Below are 15,396 nucleotides of genomic sequence, written 5' to 3' on the forward strand. Positions count from 1 at the left end.
TCGAGTGTATCTGTGTGTCTTGCCAATTCTTTATCTTTCTCAGAAACAGCAGTGATTTGTGCAGTAGCCTTGTCCATTAATGACTGGAACACCACTAGAACACTGTCAGATTGGTCAAAGTTAGAGGACTTGTTTGAGTAGTTTGGGAAGTGGGAATTGCAGATTCCGTTTCCGCCCCATCCGAGTTGTGTGCAGATTGTATCAAACAACCAATTTGTTGCTTCAAGAAAGCGACAATTGGTTTTGTGGATAAAGGAAGGGAGAGGTTTTGCTTTTTTCTTTGATCATTAAAGATAAATGAAATTGTAATCCAGGAGAAAGTTAAGTGGCACAGTAATGTGGAGGAAAATACTTGTAAAGAGAAATATTTAGCTGCACAGTAATAAAACATCACCTTTCCAAGATTATTTGGTGTTATGGTGCCATCTTATGGTGAAGGAGTTGAACTACAAAAGTATTTGACAATACAGTCCACAACCTCACAGTCCCAAAATTACTGAATATAACAGAGCATTTTTAAAGTGTTGAGAAAAAGCTGAAAGCCAGTGATAGGTTCTCCAATATCATAGAGCGATTTGAGATATAAACCTTTCAAAGTGTTGTAGGAGATCTTAACGCCAATACGTCAGGTTATTAAACTCTTTATGCAGTTGTATTAGACCAAGGGGCATATTCATTATAGTGTGGAAGCCAACATCACCAGTCATGTTGCCAATAAAAACCCTCTGATCTCAGGTTACTGTTATTAGGCTGCCCTCTATAGGTTTAGCCCAGGTTGACCACTCCCCTTGTGCAGACTATATAGTGTCTGGCACAAGGAAGTGTCTTCCTCTTTGGCTGCTGTTCTCTCAGGCTGCATGTCATCGGGCCTGAGACACACGGTCTCAGTAAAGAGAACTGCCAGTTTTGTAAGTCGGGGACAGGGCCCCGTGAATGAGAACTAGCCAGCACAGACAGGTTTACTTATAGCACCCTCTAGGAGTGGTGAGAGTAGTCAGATTATTTAGTAAGGGCAGTTAATAGCCCCAACCAGGAGTTGTAAAAGGGTTTAGTCCACCCCGGCTCTGTAGTCGTTCTTTAGGGACCGGTTTTATTAGACGCCAGGTACCAGTGTTAGGAGCTCTCCCCTGGACCACAGTCGGACGGAACACTCCCTTCTGAAAGGTCTATATCTCAGGTGTCAACTAATCCTCTGTGCATCCTCCAAGTGGGTTATTCTGTGCCTAAGTGTCACCTTTGTATTATCCACGGTGATCATACATTCTATACTGCTGTGTCTGTGAGTATACCCTGCTGCACTATTAAGCTGTGCCTTTGTCCAATAAATTGTACCATAGTTATTAAGCAAGAATCCTCTGGCGTCCATTATTCTCTATTTGCACTACACACCTCAGCTAGTTGTAGTTCAACTACACCCTCAGCTCCATCTAATTCTCCCATATAGCGGAGGCTCACCCCTTTGTATTAAGTGTCGCAATGTAACCCATGCTCATACTATCACTACTAGCCTGGGTTTGGTAAATTGGGTCAGAAAAGCGTTACATATAGATGACAAGAAGCATTTTATGTTTAACTGTGGAGAGAGGCAAAACAGGTGTAAGAACAACATAGAAACTGGTTGGCATAGTTCCATCTGCAACATGTAGGCAGTTAACTTATGGGCAAACTTGTCTTTAAGTGATAGAGCTCCTAATTGTGTATGGCCACTCGGGAATTATGGCCCTGCAAATTCATAGAACTGGGCAGCACTGCAATTAAAGCTCTGCAGCACCACTTGCCAATTCTTTAATACACATTGGGGCACATTCATCAAAGTACGAGTTCGAATCCCGAAATGGGAAAAATTCGGATTAAATACGAGCATTTCTGATGATCGCAAATCGGAACAGTCATGGTAATACATTGTAAAATATTGTACATAAAATTTTCGTATCGAACGATCGTAAACGGCGGGAAAACCTTTCTGAATTTGATCCTTCAGTGCATGATTTTGGAAGTCTCCCATAGGACTCAATGGCACTCTGCAGCTCCAACCCGGCCCAAGGAAAGTCTCCCATAGGGCTCAATGGCACTCTGCAGCTCCAACCCGGCCCAAGGAAAGTCTCCCATAGGGCTCAATGGCACTCTGCAGCTCCAACCCGGCCCAAGGAAAGTCTCCCATAGGGCTCAATGGCACTCTGCAGGGCCAACCCGGCCCAAGGAAAGTCTCCCATAGGCTCAATGGCACTCTGCAGCTCCATCTCCCATAGGGCTCAATGGCACTCTGCAGCTCCAACCCGGCCCAAGGAAAGTCTCCCATAGGGCTCAATGGCACTCTGCAGCTCCAGGCCCAAGGAAAGTCTCCCATAGGGCTCAATGGCACTCTGCAGCTCCAACCCGGCCCAAGGAAAGTCTCCCATAGGGCTCAATGGCACTCTGCAGCTCCAACCCGGCCCAAGGAAAGTCTCCCATAGGACTCAATGGCACTCTGCAGCTCCAACCCGGCCCAAGGAAAGTCTCCCATAGGAACTCAATGGCACTCTGCAGCTCCAACCCGGCCCAAGGAAAGTCTCCCATAGGGGCTCAATGGCACTCTGCAGCTCCAACCCGGCCCAAGGAAAGTCTCCCATAGGACTCAATGGCACTCTGCAGCTCCAACCCGGCCCAAGGAAAGCTCCCATAGGGCTTCAATGGCACTCTGCAGCTCCAACCCGGCCCAAGGAAAGTCTTCCATAGGGCTCAATGGGCACTCTGCAGCTCCAACTGGCCAAGGAAAGTTCATGATACCCGAAAGCTTGAATGAATCCAAACCTTTGTACTCGGCGCAACAATACGATTTTCTCGCACAAAATTTTGTTTGCAAAGTACGAAAAAGTCACGCAAATGTGCAAAAAGTCGTGCAAAGTATGAAAAAGTCACAGAAATACCCACAGTACGAACCAATACAAATTTTTTGTATTCGGAGTCAATGGTACTTTGATAAATGTGCCCCATATGTAGTTTACGTTGAATAATTAATGCATACGTTGCCCCTGTCCCTATCTGGGAAGGACATGCCATGTGTGGGATATTACAGAGAGGGCAGGTTTGGGGGCTGATTGGGGCATGCCAGGGTATGTAAGAATAAATAGTGCAGTGTAAGTGCCATTGCGCAGGACATACACTATACCTACATAGAGAATGACATGAACATATTTACCAAAGAAAGGATTTAAAGAGAGAAGTTGCACAAATTACTACACAAATGAAGTAACACGTGTTAAAGGAAAACAAAGGGTTTAACCCCGGGGGCGCCAATTTGTCAGCACCACCCTCTGGCTTATTGACACAACCTTTATTATATTGCGGCTACACTTAATCATCATCATTTATTGGTTGATCAAATTTACCCTCGCTTCTCTGTGGAAACGCACTAGCAGAATGTCTTGACCATTTGGGGGCCTCCTCTCCTTATACAATAATCTCCTTTTCTGTCATACATACAATATAAAAGCTTCTCCCGGCTGTCTCACTACAGCATGTAGGTTTCCTACTAACCAACACCTGAACGCTCAGTCCCTAACTGCTGCACAATAGCCCAGGTTACTAACTCCAAATGCTACCTCCTTGTTGGGGCAAAAGACTGCCCTTGATACCCTAACAGCTACCTAACCAGCCCCAAGGTGGCACTGGCACACTGTGCTCCTACTTCCCCTGGTCTTGGCTAAGTGCAGCCCTCCTTACAGTCTCACAGCTGTCAAACTGACAGCACTGGCACAATGGGGGTATAGCATCTTATCCCAATAACCAGAAGTGACCTCACACACAAACACATTTCCAGAAGTGACATCACGCGTATCCGCAAAATCGCTGCTGAAGCGGAAATATTGTACCCCCATATGTGCAAATGCATCAAATGCCGCCACCAAATGCTTACTGCACATGCGTGCCCGAAATTCCCCAAAGGACTTTGTGAGATAAATCGGGAGAATGCTGCTTGGGGACGGGAGAACGGGAGAGAGCCACCAAAATCTGGAAACTCCAGAAGAGTGCCAGCTCTGCAGTCTAGACTAGACACTTCCTTATATAAGCTCCTATGGGAGGGGGGTTCCCAACAGGCCAACCCTAAAGTGATACTGACATAAAAAAACAACTCTTCATAATATGAATTTATACTAAAACATAGCTCCCAACATTTGAAAAATGAAAAGAGGGACAAAAAGATTTGGCACAAGTAGCGCAGCAATTTTTTGACCACGCCCACTTTTGTGACCACGCCCCAATTGACACACCCCATTTTTTTCTAAAAATACTCCTTTTATATAGTTGAAATGGTGGGCTATAGCAAATGTGCTATACCCTCATACTGTACTACCTAAGGAAAACAATATAGCAACTCCTACACATAAAATACAAATATAGAGAGAAGGCAGTCAGTTATAGTGAGTTATAACTATGTATCAGTTTTGCCCCCATACACAGTGCCCCCTATGGCCTAATAGGCAGTACCCTTTTATAAGGCTGCGCCCCATGTGTACGTGTGACATCAGTACGCACGGGCGCAACCTTATAAAGGGCCTGTCGCCGCCGCACAAGGATCCATATAAGAAGCAGAGCCGAACAAGGAGCAGGAGCGCCCGGCTCAAATCAGCGCATCCCTCCGTCCAGGCTAGTTCAATGAATGTCTATTACGTAAATGCGGGACATTCCTGGAACTATCAGAGACAGCGGGATGCGCTATTAAAAGCGGGACAGTCCTGCGCAAAGCGGGACAGTTGGGGGGTATGCTAAAAGTTATTTATAGGTCATGCTGATTATTTTCTACTGATATGTCCAGTCCTAAACCTGACTGTTCCTTCTCAATCTGTCAGTTATAGCGTCTAATGCTAACGGACTGGGAACATGGGTGATCAGATAGGTAATGTAAAAGCATCAGGCAGCAGATTTACAGCAAAATAATAAAGCTCGTGAAAAGACAATGTTATGATAGTTGCTTTCGCTACAGGTACAGTTCTGAGATCTATTCAAATGCAATGACTGCAGAAGTAGGACATGGAACTATTTAAGCCAAAGCTTAGGAACAAAGGTGCAGCACTCATAGGGCACATTTACTAAACCTCTAGCATTGCTCATATCTTTATTTCCATGTATGTCTGACATTTACAAACAAATCTGAATTGAGAAAGTCAGAGTAGGAAAAAGTCACAGAAACTGCAACTTTTTCAAACTGTGGACCGAAAGCTCGAATTTATCAAATTGTCACACAAAAACCAGCATCAAAAATGGAAGGGACATCTGCCATTGACTTCTACAAGATATCAGATATAAATTTAAGCTGTCAAACTGTCAGATTTGGATTTTTAGCCATTTGCAAAAGTCACAACTTTTTTTTTCTGTGACTTTTAACCCTAAAAATCTGAAAGAAAAAAAAATTGGGGAAAAAAAATCCCCCATATATCCCCCATAGAGACAGCAGAATTAGGAGAATGAGCCTTGGGTACAACTCGCAGTCTTGCACAGTGTCAGTATATGAATCCGGGACAGATCATCCCTCAACAAACAGCAGGTTTTTGCTGTGAGATTATTTATGGGGCATAGTGGTTTTATTAGGACCTTTTCCCTAGTCTATATTAATCAGATTAAACTACAAACTTTACTGGTACTATTTGCCATTAAACCTCTTTTTACCCCACCATGGGTACATACTAGTGCAACAAGTTATCAGTTTCAGCTCCATATAGCCCCTAAATGTCCAATGTCAAATGTTGAGATTTTCAGGGATCAAAATTAATTTCTTCTTTACAAAATGTATTCTCACCCTACAACACCCACAGGTTCCTGAAAATCTTACTCCGTTCTGCGGAGTTTAATGGGGTTATGTACTGCCCAGTAGCTGATTACTTATGTTTCCCATGCAACCGGCTTATAAGGCACCGTCATTTTGCCATAAGAATGTCAAATAAGGGTAAAGGCACACAAGGAGATTTGTGCTGTAACATTTAAATGCTTTAGGTGGAGGCCATTATAGTCAAGGCCTTTGGCACTGTAGGCCATGGGTAAGCAGGCCCGGATTTGTGGCAAGGCCACAAAGGCCCGGGCCTAGGGCGGCAGAAGTTTAGGGGCGGCATGCCGCCCCGCCGCAAGAACATTTTTAAATTTATCTCCCATACGGAGCAGTCGGGACCTCTGCCCACTGCTCAGTATGGGAGTTAAAAGGAGCGCACTCGCGGCTGTGGGGGGGGGGGGGGGTGTTTGTCGCGCGTTCGCGCATGTGCACCGGTGGAGGGGGGGCACCAACAGGGGGTCTCGGGGCGCCCAGAAGAGAAATCCGGCCCTGTGGGTAAGAGCACTAGCAAAGCGCCACGCGTGACATTATCCGTACTCCTTTGTGCTATATTGGGCATATATTGGGCATTGCTCTGCCTTTTATGTCTCATCAAGGGAAGAGGGAGAATTTTAGAAACTAAAAAATAACGTAAAATGTCTTTTTCCCTCGAAAACATTTAATAAAAATTGATAGTACTGGGGAAGCAACAGTTACAGTGACTCCACAACAAAAAAGATGTGTCCTTTCCTCACAAGTAAAATAATATAATAGTCTCACTTGAAAAAAAAATAATATACACAAAAATCCTTTTATTAATCCCTAGGCGGCTGGACAGCTGGTTATTACCAATAAATAATTACAAATAATTGACATTTCTGTTTGGTACTAAATAACTGCACTTGGGCTGCAGCTCTGTGCGTTATTCCTGCTTCGGAAACAAAGCCACCTGTATTAGAACCGAGATGCCTCATTAGATCATTTACTGAGTTCCACATCATAGGCACTCTAAGCTAAGTCTAGACCTTCAGATCTTGCTCGGGCATTCCGGATAAGGGGTCTTTCCGTAATTTGGATCTCCATACCTTAAATCTACTAAAAAATCAATCAAACATTAATTAAACCCAATAGGATTATTTTGCATCCAATAAGGATTATTTATATCTTAGTTGGGATCAGTTACAAGGTACTGTTTTATTAAAATAGGCAATCATTTTTAAAATTCTGAATTATTTGATTAAAATGGAGTCTATGGGAAACGGGGTTTCCGTAATTCGGAGCTTTCTGGATAGCGGGTTTCTGGATAAGGGATCCCATACCTGTACTATCTGCCATTGATATCACCATGCACCCACACAGTAGCAAATGCTTACCAGTTCTCAGTTTCTGACCCATTTTTTTAGATTTTAACATATAAATGGTTTATTGGCGTGCTTCCTGTGGCTGTGTCTAACGGGTTGATTCCCTTTCAGGCTAACATTTAGTATGTTATAGAATGGCTTCTTCTTAGCAGCTTTGGATTGGTCTCCTTTATTTTTTTTCAATGTTATTTAATTGATTTTATTTAATGAAGAACAATATGCAGGGTAGTTCGGTGTCTGGTGTTTACGGTGTCTATTTCTTCTTCTGTTCTGTACTTTCATGGTGTTCGTATTGTGCAGTAAGCTTTTGTAGGGTGATCCCTAGCTTAGGAGAAGATAGTATTCTAGAGAAAACCCTGGTCTAGGGTGCTGAGTGAATTCCTCTAGATGTTTTGTCCTGTTTCATTTAATAATAGCGTATACTCCTTGGTGAGGTTCCCTAATAGTGCTGCTTGGGGTGGTGGGGTTGCTTATTTATCTGCCTGAAGCTACCAGTTTGTCCCAAGTTTGTAGCACGTACATTAACTTTCTGTCATTTCTGTCTCTAAATACTCGTTCTTTCATTGGTAGCCACTGAATCGCCCAGAGTGGGGAGTGTGTTATTATGTCCCTTACAATCCCTTACATTCCCACTCAATCATTTCCCAGCAGGCCTAAACGGTGCGTTATAGTAATATTGGAATTAGAAGCCCCCCCTCAGGCCCTCTCTCTGATCTAGATGTCCCTCAACCCCTGTCACAACCGCAAATCATAACAAACCCCATTGAATGGGACTTTGCTGGGATATCCTGTACGGCCAGTCTGGTTTAAATAAATATATTGTTTCAATGCGTTGGATAGTTTCATTATAAACACGACAAATCATCATATCAGTCATTTAGTATTTATACATTGTTTCATATATTTCTGCCACCAGCAATGATTCACAATCTTCGCAACTTTTTTCAGATAACACACAAGTTAGTAATAACATATTAAGAGAACAGGGCCGTTAAATGAATAATACATGTACCGTGAGTGCAATAATATATATTATATATCTACAAGTTGCATAGCAATAGCTATCAAAATGTAGCCAAATCTGAATGCAATGGGCTATAGGCAGGAGATGCAAACAGCTTATCTCTAACGTTCCTGTCTAATATCAATATTGTCTTTATTAGGTGCCTTGTCACAAAGAAATATGGATTTGATCAGATGCTCTATTTGTTGTCTCTTTATATATTTATTCTGCCACTCGCTATCACCATGTATTTAGCAGTAACATTAAAGGGAAGCCCCACTCAGAAACTCTTTTGTAGTGTTACAAAAACCCAATGGTTTTAAAGTTGTCTGTAAATGTTATGACAAAAAACATTTCATGACATGTGACCAGAGATGACTTCACACACAGCAATGTGACAGTTGGGTTTGTCCGTTGGTTGACTTTGTGGTGAGAGGTAAGTCTGAATCCCCTCTGAGAGATTTTTTGCCAAATAACCCTTATTTTAGCTAAAAAAAGATGGGAAATAGTTGGGTGATGCCCCCCTAGACTAGCGGATGTTGCTCCTCTCACAGATTTTAGTGAATTTGGAGAATTTTAGAGATGACATTAATCTTAGCGCTGGTTGGGAGACACAGACCCAGGGTTTGGCAGTTTTGCAGGCTGCAGCAAATATATATATTTTTTTTTGACTGGGGACCCCATAAACATTTGGAGGCCATACAATACATACATTTTTCCTCCCAGTATTGACAGGCTCCTTAGAGTTCTGCCCCTTTGCCCCGGGTATCTGCCCTGCTCTCATGTAGCAACCTTAACATTTAACTGAATACAAATGGCAGAGAGGGTCCGGATCACAAGAGCTCACAGTCTCTTCTCTCTCTCCCCATTACATGAAATAGAGCGATTTGAGAGATTTAAAGCGATTTTGAGCTATTTGCAGCGACTCTTACGATCCTCGGTGATACAGAAGAAGACAAACAAAAGTCTTTATAAAGACTACAACCCGACATCTATAGTAGAAGAACAGGAAGAAGAAGAAGAAGAAGAAGAAAAAGAAGAGGAATCTGCACAGTGAGTTATTACTAAATCCTTATTTGTTTATTGGGAGTCTCCACATTAACCCTAACCTTCCCTCTATTTTATATTACAGAACCATCCGACATGGGCCTCAAGAACAGCTGCCTGAGACCCAGGAACCAGGTAAGGCCGCTCACAATTTTTTTTTTTTCTGCCCTCACAGAAGTCACTGTTGAGAAAGGTAACCAAGGGGTTAAAGGAGAGCCTAACCCAATTATAAGCAGCATTTATGTTCAATTACTTTTAAATAGAAATATAAGGGATTATACAAGTGTGTGCCCTGGGAATTACATTTCCTATATTTACTTCTTACAAGAGTCGCCATATCATGTACGTTATCTACCATCAATACAACAGCACCCCTAGTGGTAATAAATACCTGCCACTTTGCTATTTCCCTCTGTGGTAGGAAACTGGCACATTATTATTACTATGAATTAAATAAAAACTGCTTAAGCCCTTAATGTCTTCTCTTTTCCTTCATTTCTCTAGGGCTCAGCGAGAACATCCTGTGGCCCCAACGCTGACCCCTATCTGCGCTCTATAAAGAAGAAGATGGCAGAAGAAATCCACAGAGCACAGACAGAGCTGTGGATCAGCAAAGCTGCACTGACACTGGACCTGCCCAGGAAAAGTGCAGCTGAGTGGAAGAAGGAGAAGAAGGAGATAAAGGCCAGACTCAAACACCTGAACAAGGCCTTGCAGGAGATCAACGCTGCTATCCAGCACTGCACTGTCTAGGTGCCTTCTCCTTATCCGCAGTTCCACCAGCGCTCACCCCTCCTTCCAATATATGGTTTTATACACAGGGGCACACTGAAGGTACTCGCTAAATTCTGCATTCCCTTTCACTCCATCGGTTAGACTGCAGAAGCCGGGGTCTGCAGGCTGCCTGGGGCCCAGTGGAATGGAAGGGAATGCAGAATTCACCTAGTGCTTAACTGCGCTCATGTGTATGCCGCCATATTCCTCTCATTTAACATCGCGCATTGATTCTGGGAGAAAATCCGATTGCCGTTAAGGAGTCAGGAAGGAATTTTTCCCTCTAATGAAGCAGATTGGCTCAAAGCTTCTCAGAGGTTTTTTTTTGCCTTCCTCAGAATCAAAAAAGCGCATTTTATATCATCAATAAAACTGTGTTTTCACAGATTTACCATCAAGCCGCTGTGTGTGTGCCCTTTATTCTGGGTATTGGTTGGTCTCATTTGACAAGGGTTACATATAGAGGGGTGGAGAGTGGGAATGTATGTGAGATTGGATCAAATCAGCAGTGAAGAAACACTGAAAGGTTCAGTACCTGTGAGTGACAGTGCTCTTGCGGGTATGGCTGCCCCACCAAGCATTCTCACACTGGCCCAACAGGCTGGAGATTCTGTTCACAAAGGTCATTCCTGGCATCCCCCCCACCATTCCCCATCATGGCATGAAGGCTGTATATACATCCATCAAAAAGCTGTGGGGAAAGAAAAACAATGATTAGTCAAATAAGCTCAAACCAGGGATTAATGTGATAGTCACACAGTAACAGCTAATCCTTATAAAAGGGAACAAAAAAATAAGGCAATATTTTTGATTGCATTTCAGTCTATAGGGATATTGTCCATATTCCAAAATCAAGCAGCCCCCCCTCCTGCCAGCACCTTCTTCCCTAGAATACACTGCCATTTAAAAGGATCTACAATTTTGCAATCTGCGTAACCATACCATCAAGGAGCAAATGTCTGACACTATGAATGACACCCTAAGGGCTGTACCATAAGTGGGACAGGGGGGATTAGGTGACTTGCATGATCCCAAGCAGACAGTGACTGCAGGTTACACATGGGCAGATGCTGACCAGTTTAGCTGACAAATGACTGAAGGTTATCTGGCTCTTTCTACCTAGCTTTAGGCTGTCTAAAACACACACAAAATATATACAATGTATTTAAAAATTTGAGTTTTACCATATTAATACAAACTTTTGAGCATTTAAGTTTTGTATTTAGCTCCCTCAACAATTAGAGAGATGTGATCTCTTTTATAGTCAGTGATTGCTCTGGGCAGTATATACAGCACTACATTTATTCCTCAGTGCTGTACAACAGTCTGGTGTAAATTTCCTGCAGTGTTACACACTGGAATTAAAATTATTTTTTTACCATTTGATTTACACCATATGCTAAGAGATACGTAAACAATATATACCTAAAAGTTAAAAAGCAGATTTGGTGATTGTATAAGTATTCACCCTGTAACAATGCTAGGTAGAACCACCTTTGGCTGCTATTACAGTTGCCAGTACATACGAGGTTTAGAGAATTATAACAAGTCTATTAGACAGGGTTGAAACTGACTTATGTGGAGTGAGAGAGTCCGCAATGTGCTCTGTCCTATCTGAGCTGAAGCTCCATTTAGTCAGTTCATCAATTCCTGCTCTGCTACAGCTATCTCAGTCACCTGTAAATAAAGTGATTGTGAATTGGAAATGTCTAGAAGCACCAACACTTTATTCACAAAGCGGTAGGCAACCTTATCTCATAGAAGGGCCCTACCAAGTGCTTTAGCGAGTAGTGTGCTGTCTCTGGTACATAGGTCTAAAGAACTAAAGAAAGACACATGTCGATCAAGTGCAACCGTTTGTATCCATATCAAAGACTGTAATTAACATTTTACTAAAAGCAATTTTTTAAAGTAACTTTTTAGTTTTTTAGTATTTTCTCACTTATTAAAAAGCCAAACCCTTCTCGAAGCTATCTAATGTATCTGCCTGTACAACCATTTCAGGGAGAGAATTCCCCCACAAGAATTACTTACCATGTAAATAATATACGGGTTCCCGTGGGTTAGCACACACACAAGTCCAACATCACCCTGCACAATGCTGGAGTGGGCTACAGTTCCAGACTCTGGAGCATCCTGTACATTAAATAAAATACCAACAGCTCCCAACAGTGACCCAGCAATACTCTCACAAGGCAGTGATCACAGGCAAATAAACCCAATAAGCAACCAAACTGTAATAGAAACTCACAAAGCAACCAGCAACCCAAGAAATGGCCCAAACCTTGCTAGTAAATCAAACACTGAGCTAACGAAACAAGCCTGTGTTACCGCAGTTGAAAACCAAGATGTACTTTATAGGAAACTGGTTAAACTTTAAAGGTAATGTTAATTTAGGAACAAAACAAGGACAACACAATCCAGAGCCCTAAAGAAACAACATGGAGACTAATTGCTAACCTGCTATTGTGGGTTGGTGCTTTTTAATCAACATGAACCAATACACTCACATCTTCTAGCTTTTAACTATTCATTACTCTTATTTTCAAGATCTTTAGCAAAAAGATTGAAAACAAATCTATACATCCTCTGAACAAGCTCAGTGAGTATCAGATACCAAGAAAGCAACTAAAACTGTTAGCCCGATAATATAGAACCACTGTAGAACTAAAACAAAGACAACTGATGACAGAACATATGGGCTCTAGATGTGGGGAAGAGCAGGGCAATTACAAACGGATCCAATGTTTACCCCTTTTTTATGTAAACTCCTCTTATCTGTGTCTGTTCAACTGTCCAAACTAATTGCACTTTTCGTTCCACTTTTCTAGAAATGATTGAATGTGACGATAATAGCTTGTATACGAGCTAACTATAACACTTTTTTTGTAACTGTTACAGTAAAAGCTCACAAATAAAACAAAGTTCAGGTTAGAATATTTCCATTAAGCAGACCTAAAGGAAAGGAAAAAAAAAAAAAAAAAAAAAAAATATATATATATATATATATATATATACTGGTAAGGGCTATCTGTAGAAGATAGTAAAGCAGATACTGGGTATGGGTATGGCAATTTAAGGAAGGGGGGAACCAGAGAAGGAACAGTAAGAGTCAGAAGGGTGTTTGGCAGATAAGGTAGAGGAGATGGGAAGAGTAAAGGTTGTGATGACAAATAGGTTGTGAGCAGAAGAGATAAGGAGAACAACAGAGTGAAGGATAACAGATTAGAAAATGAAGGAAAAAGAACAGAAAGATACTGCAAAAAAGGGTTGGGAAGAGAGAAGAGGGTGAAGAGCTTGCAAATCTTCCCTCTTTACTCCTTAACACATCACTATGTACCAGTTTATAATAACAACCCTTAACTAACAAATAGAAGGACTATCAGCTTCACATCTCTGTTGGATGAGTACACTGGCAGCTGAAGGTATGAACAGTTGAAGCATAAAGTCCGACATCCATTCTTCCTACAGACATCTAAATCAAGAGAGAATTTGGAAATTCAAATATGTTTTCATTGAACACCAGCATAGAGTGACTGCACTGACCACACTCACATATACACTGCAGTATTAATAACCCCTACTGCTCACATTGCGCAGTGTAAAAAAACAACACTTGTGTACTGCACTGATAGCCCTGCATATACACCTGCATACACTGTAATCAAAACTGCTACACATACTGCATACATTGCATATATTCTGCTGAGTGTACCTACATGTACATGGCCATTTACTGAAATGACAACCTCTGTATATAAACCTACTCTAAGCAAAGCAGCATGATTTGTACAGGTATCAGACCCCTTATCCAGAAACCCATTATCCAGAAAGTTCCAAATTACGGAAAGGCCATCTCCTATAGACTCCATTATAAGCAAATCATTCTAATTTTGAAAAATGGTTTCTTTTTTTCTGTAATAATAAAAGAGAACCTTGTATTTGATCCCAACTAATATATAATAACAGGTCCCACACCCGTACTCAAAGCATCTTGGCATATACACCTGCATACACTGCCCACAGGGCACCTGTACCCATAAACCTACACATGTTGCACTGAAAATATCTTTACTCCATTCCTGTCACTCTCCACTCCTGCATATGCTGACTTGGCAATTGAACAAACTGCACAGAAGCTGCATATATCAGCTGCAACACCAGGTATAATGTATGCCATACATACGCCAGATTGTGGCCATTTCTGCACTTTGCATGCTGCGCTCAGATTCACAAATGAACCCTATGGAATCCCTCCGATTAGTTTATTCCAACCTTCATACACAGCATTCCGTTCTTTGGTGTATGAACAATATGCTTACAGTTTAAATGCCAACCCATTCCTGAATTCTCTGTTCCACCTCTTGCATTCTAAATTCTACAACCTCCACATGGGAAAAAAGGAGCTACATAAAGTGCTTGATAAGCCTCTCAGAGGCAGAAGGCAGGTTTAACAACTTGATCGTGACAGGAGAAGATGGAAAAATGTAATACAAATGTAAAACTCATACATACATGGGACCTTGCCAAACCAGTGAATCTGCCTTTCTGTTGCTTGTAGAGAGGCTTCAGAGATAATTCTGCTTTGAATAAAAGGCCTTTGTCTTCTCTTTACTGCCATAATTCTGTTTGTATTCTCCCAAAACACTTATGTCAGGCGGTTAATCTCTTACAGGGATGCATAAGGGCGAAGACACATGGAGCTACTTAGTAGCAGCCAGAAAATACCATAGATAATACTGAGAATTGAATCTGCTAAAACACACGTAGAGACAATTATCAGCATTGTCCATTTTTGTAGTAGCTCCATGTGTCTGCACCCTTGGGGGCCTAGCAGGTAAATTAAAGGTAAACATGGCAAACACTGGGAGAGCCAACTATGAGAACTGTCCCTTAGGTTTGCTAACCGGCTGACCGCCCAAATAAACCAGAAAATGTACCCGGCATAGATATTCCCCTGTAACCAGGACTATTCCTCTAGAAGACAAAAGCGATAACTAAATGTAAAATGGAAGTAACAAAACATCATTTACCAGACTGCAAAACATTTAATAAGCTCTAAATTTTGTGCCTAAAGAAAATCTGTGTTTTGCCACCATGCGCCATCCAACGCAGCAGCGAAGCTAGAACCAGGGTGCAGCTGCCACAAGGCCAGTTAAGTGGCAGAAAGAAAACTCCTGGTAACTTTAACTTTTAACTGGAAATTCTGCTTTTCTAGTGCAGATAGAGAAATTACTCTCTAGCGATGTGGGACTCCCCTAGACCCCCCTTCAGCGCAGAGGGGCGGCATCACAGGAGCCATCTTAGGGCAGATTCAAGGTGAAAATTGCCCCTAGCTAGAACCCTTTGCCAGAGACAGCAATCCAGAGAGCGTGCAATATGGCGGTGGCTCCCCACGCTCAGAGTATGATTTTGAGAGCTCTCCCCCA

The 15,396-nt window shown here is 42.1% G+C and overlaps 1 long non-coding RNA gene and 1 other non-coding gene across 2 annotated transcripts in view; one reads left to right on the forward strand and one right to left on the reverse strand.

Annotated features, from left to right (window-relative positions):
• The window catches only part of LOC101730489, a 213,866-nt gene that overhangs the window by 122,245 nt on the left and 76,225 nt on the right, over positions 1 to 15,396 (forward strand). The window lies entirely within an intron of this gene.
• LOC108644482 overlaps positions 10,619 to 15,396 on the reverse strand; it is a 44,034-nt gene continuing 39,256 nt past the window's right edge. Inside the window, exon 3 of the transcript XR_004219696.1 lies at positions 10,619 to 10,658. This is a non-coding gene — a transcript (uncharacterized LOC108644482). The remainder of the gene's footprint in view (positions 10,659 to 15,396) is intronic.

The sequence above is a fragment of the Xenopus tropicalis genome, chromosome 8 (genome assembly GCF_000004195.4).
Source record: "Xenopus tropicalis strain Nigerian chromosome 8, UCB_Xtro_10.0, whole genome shotgun sequence".
Classification (NCBI taxonomy): Eukaryota; Metazoa; Chordata; class Amphibia; order Anura; family Pipidae; genus Xenopus; species Xenopus tropicalis.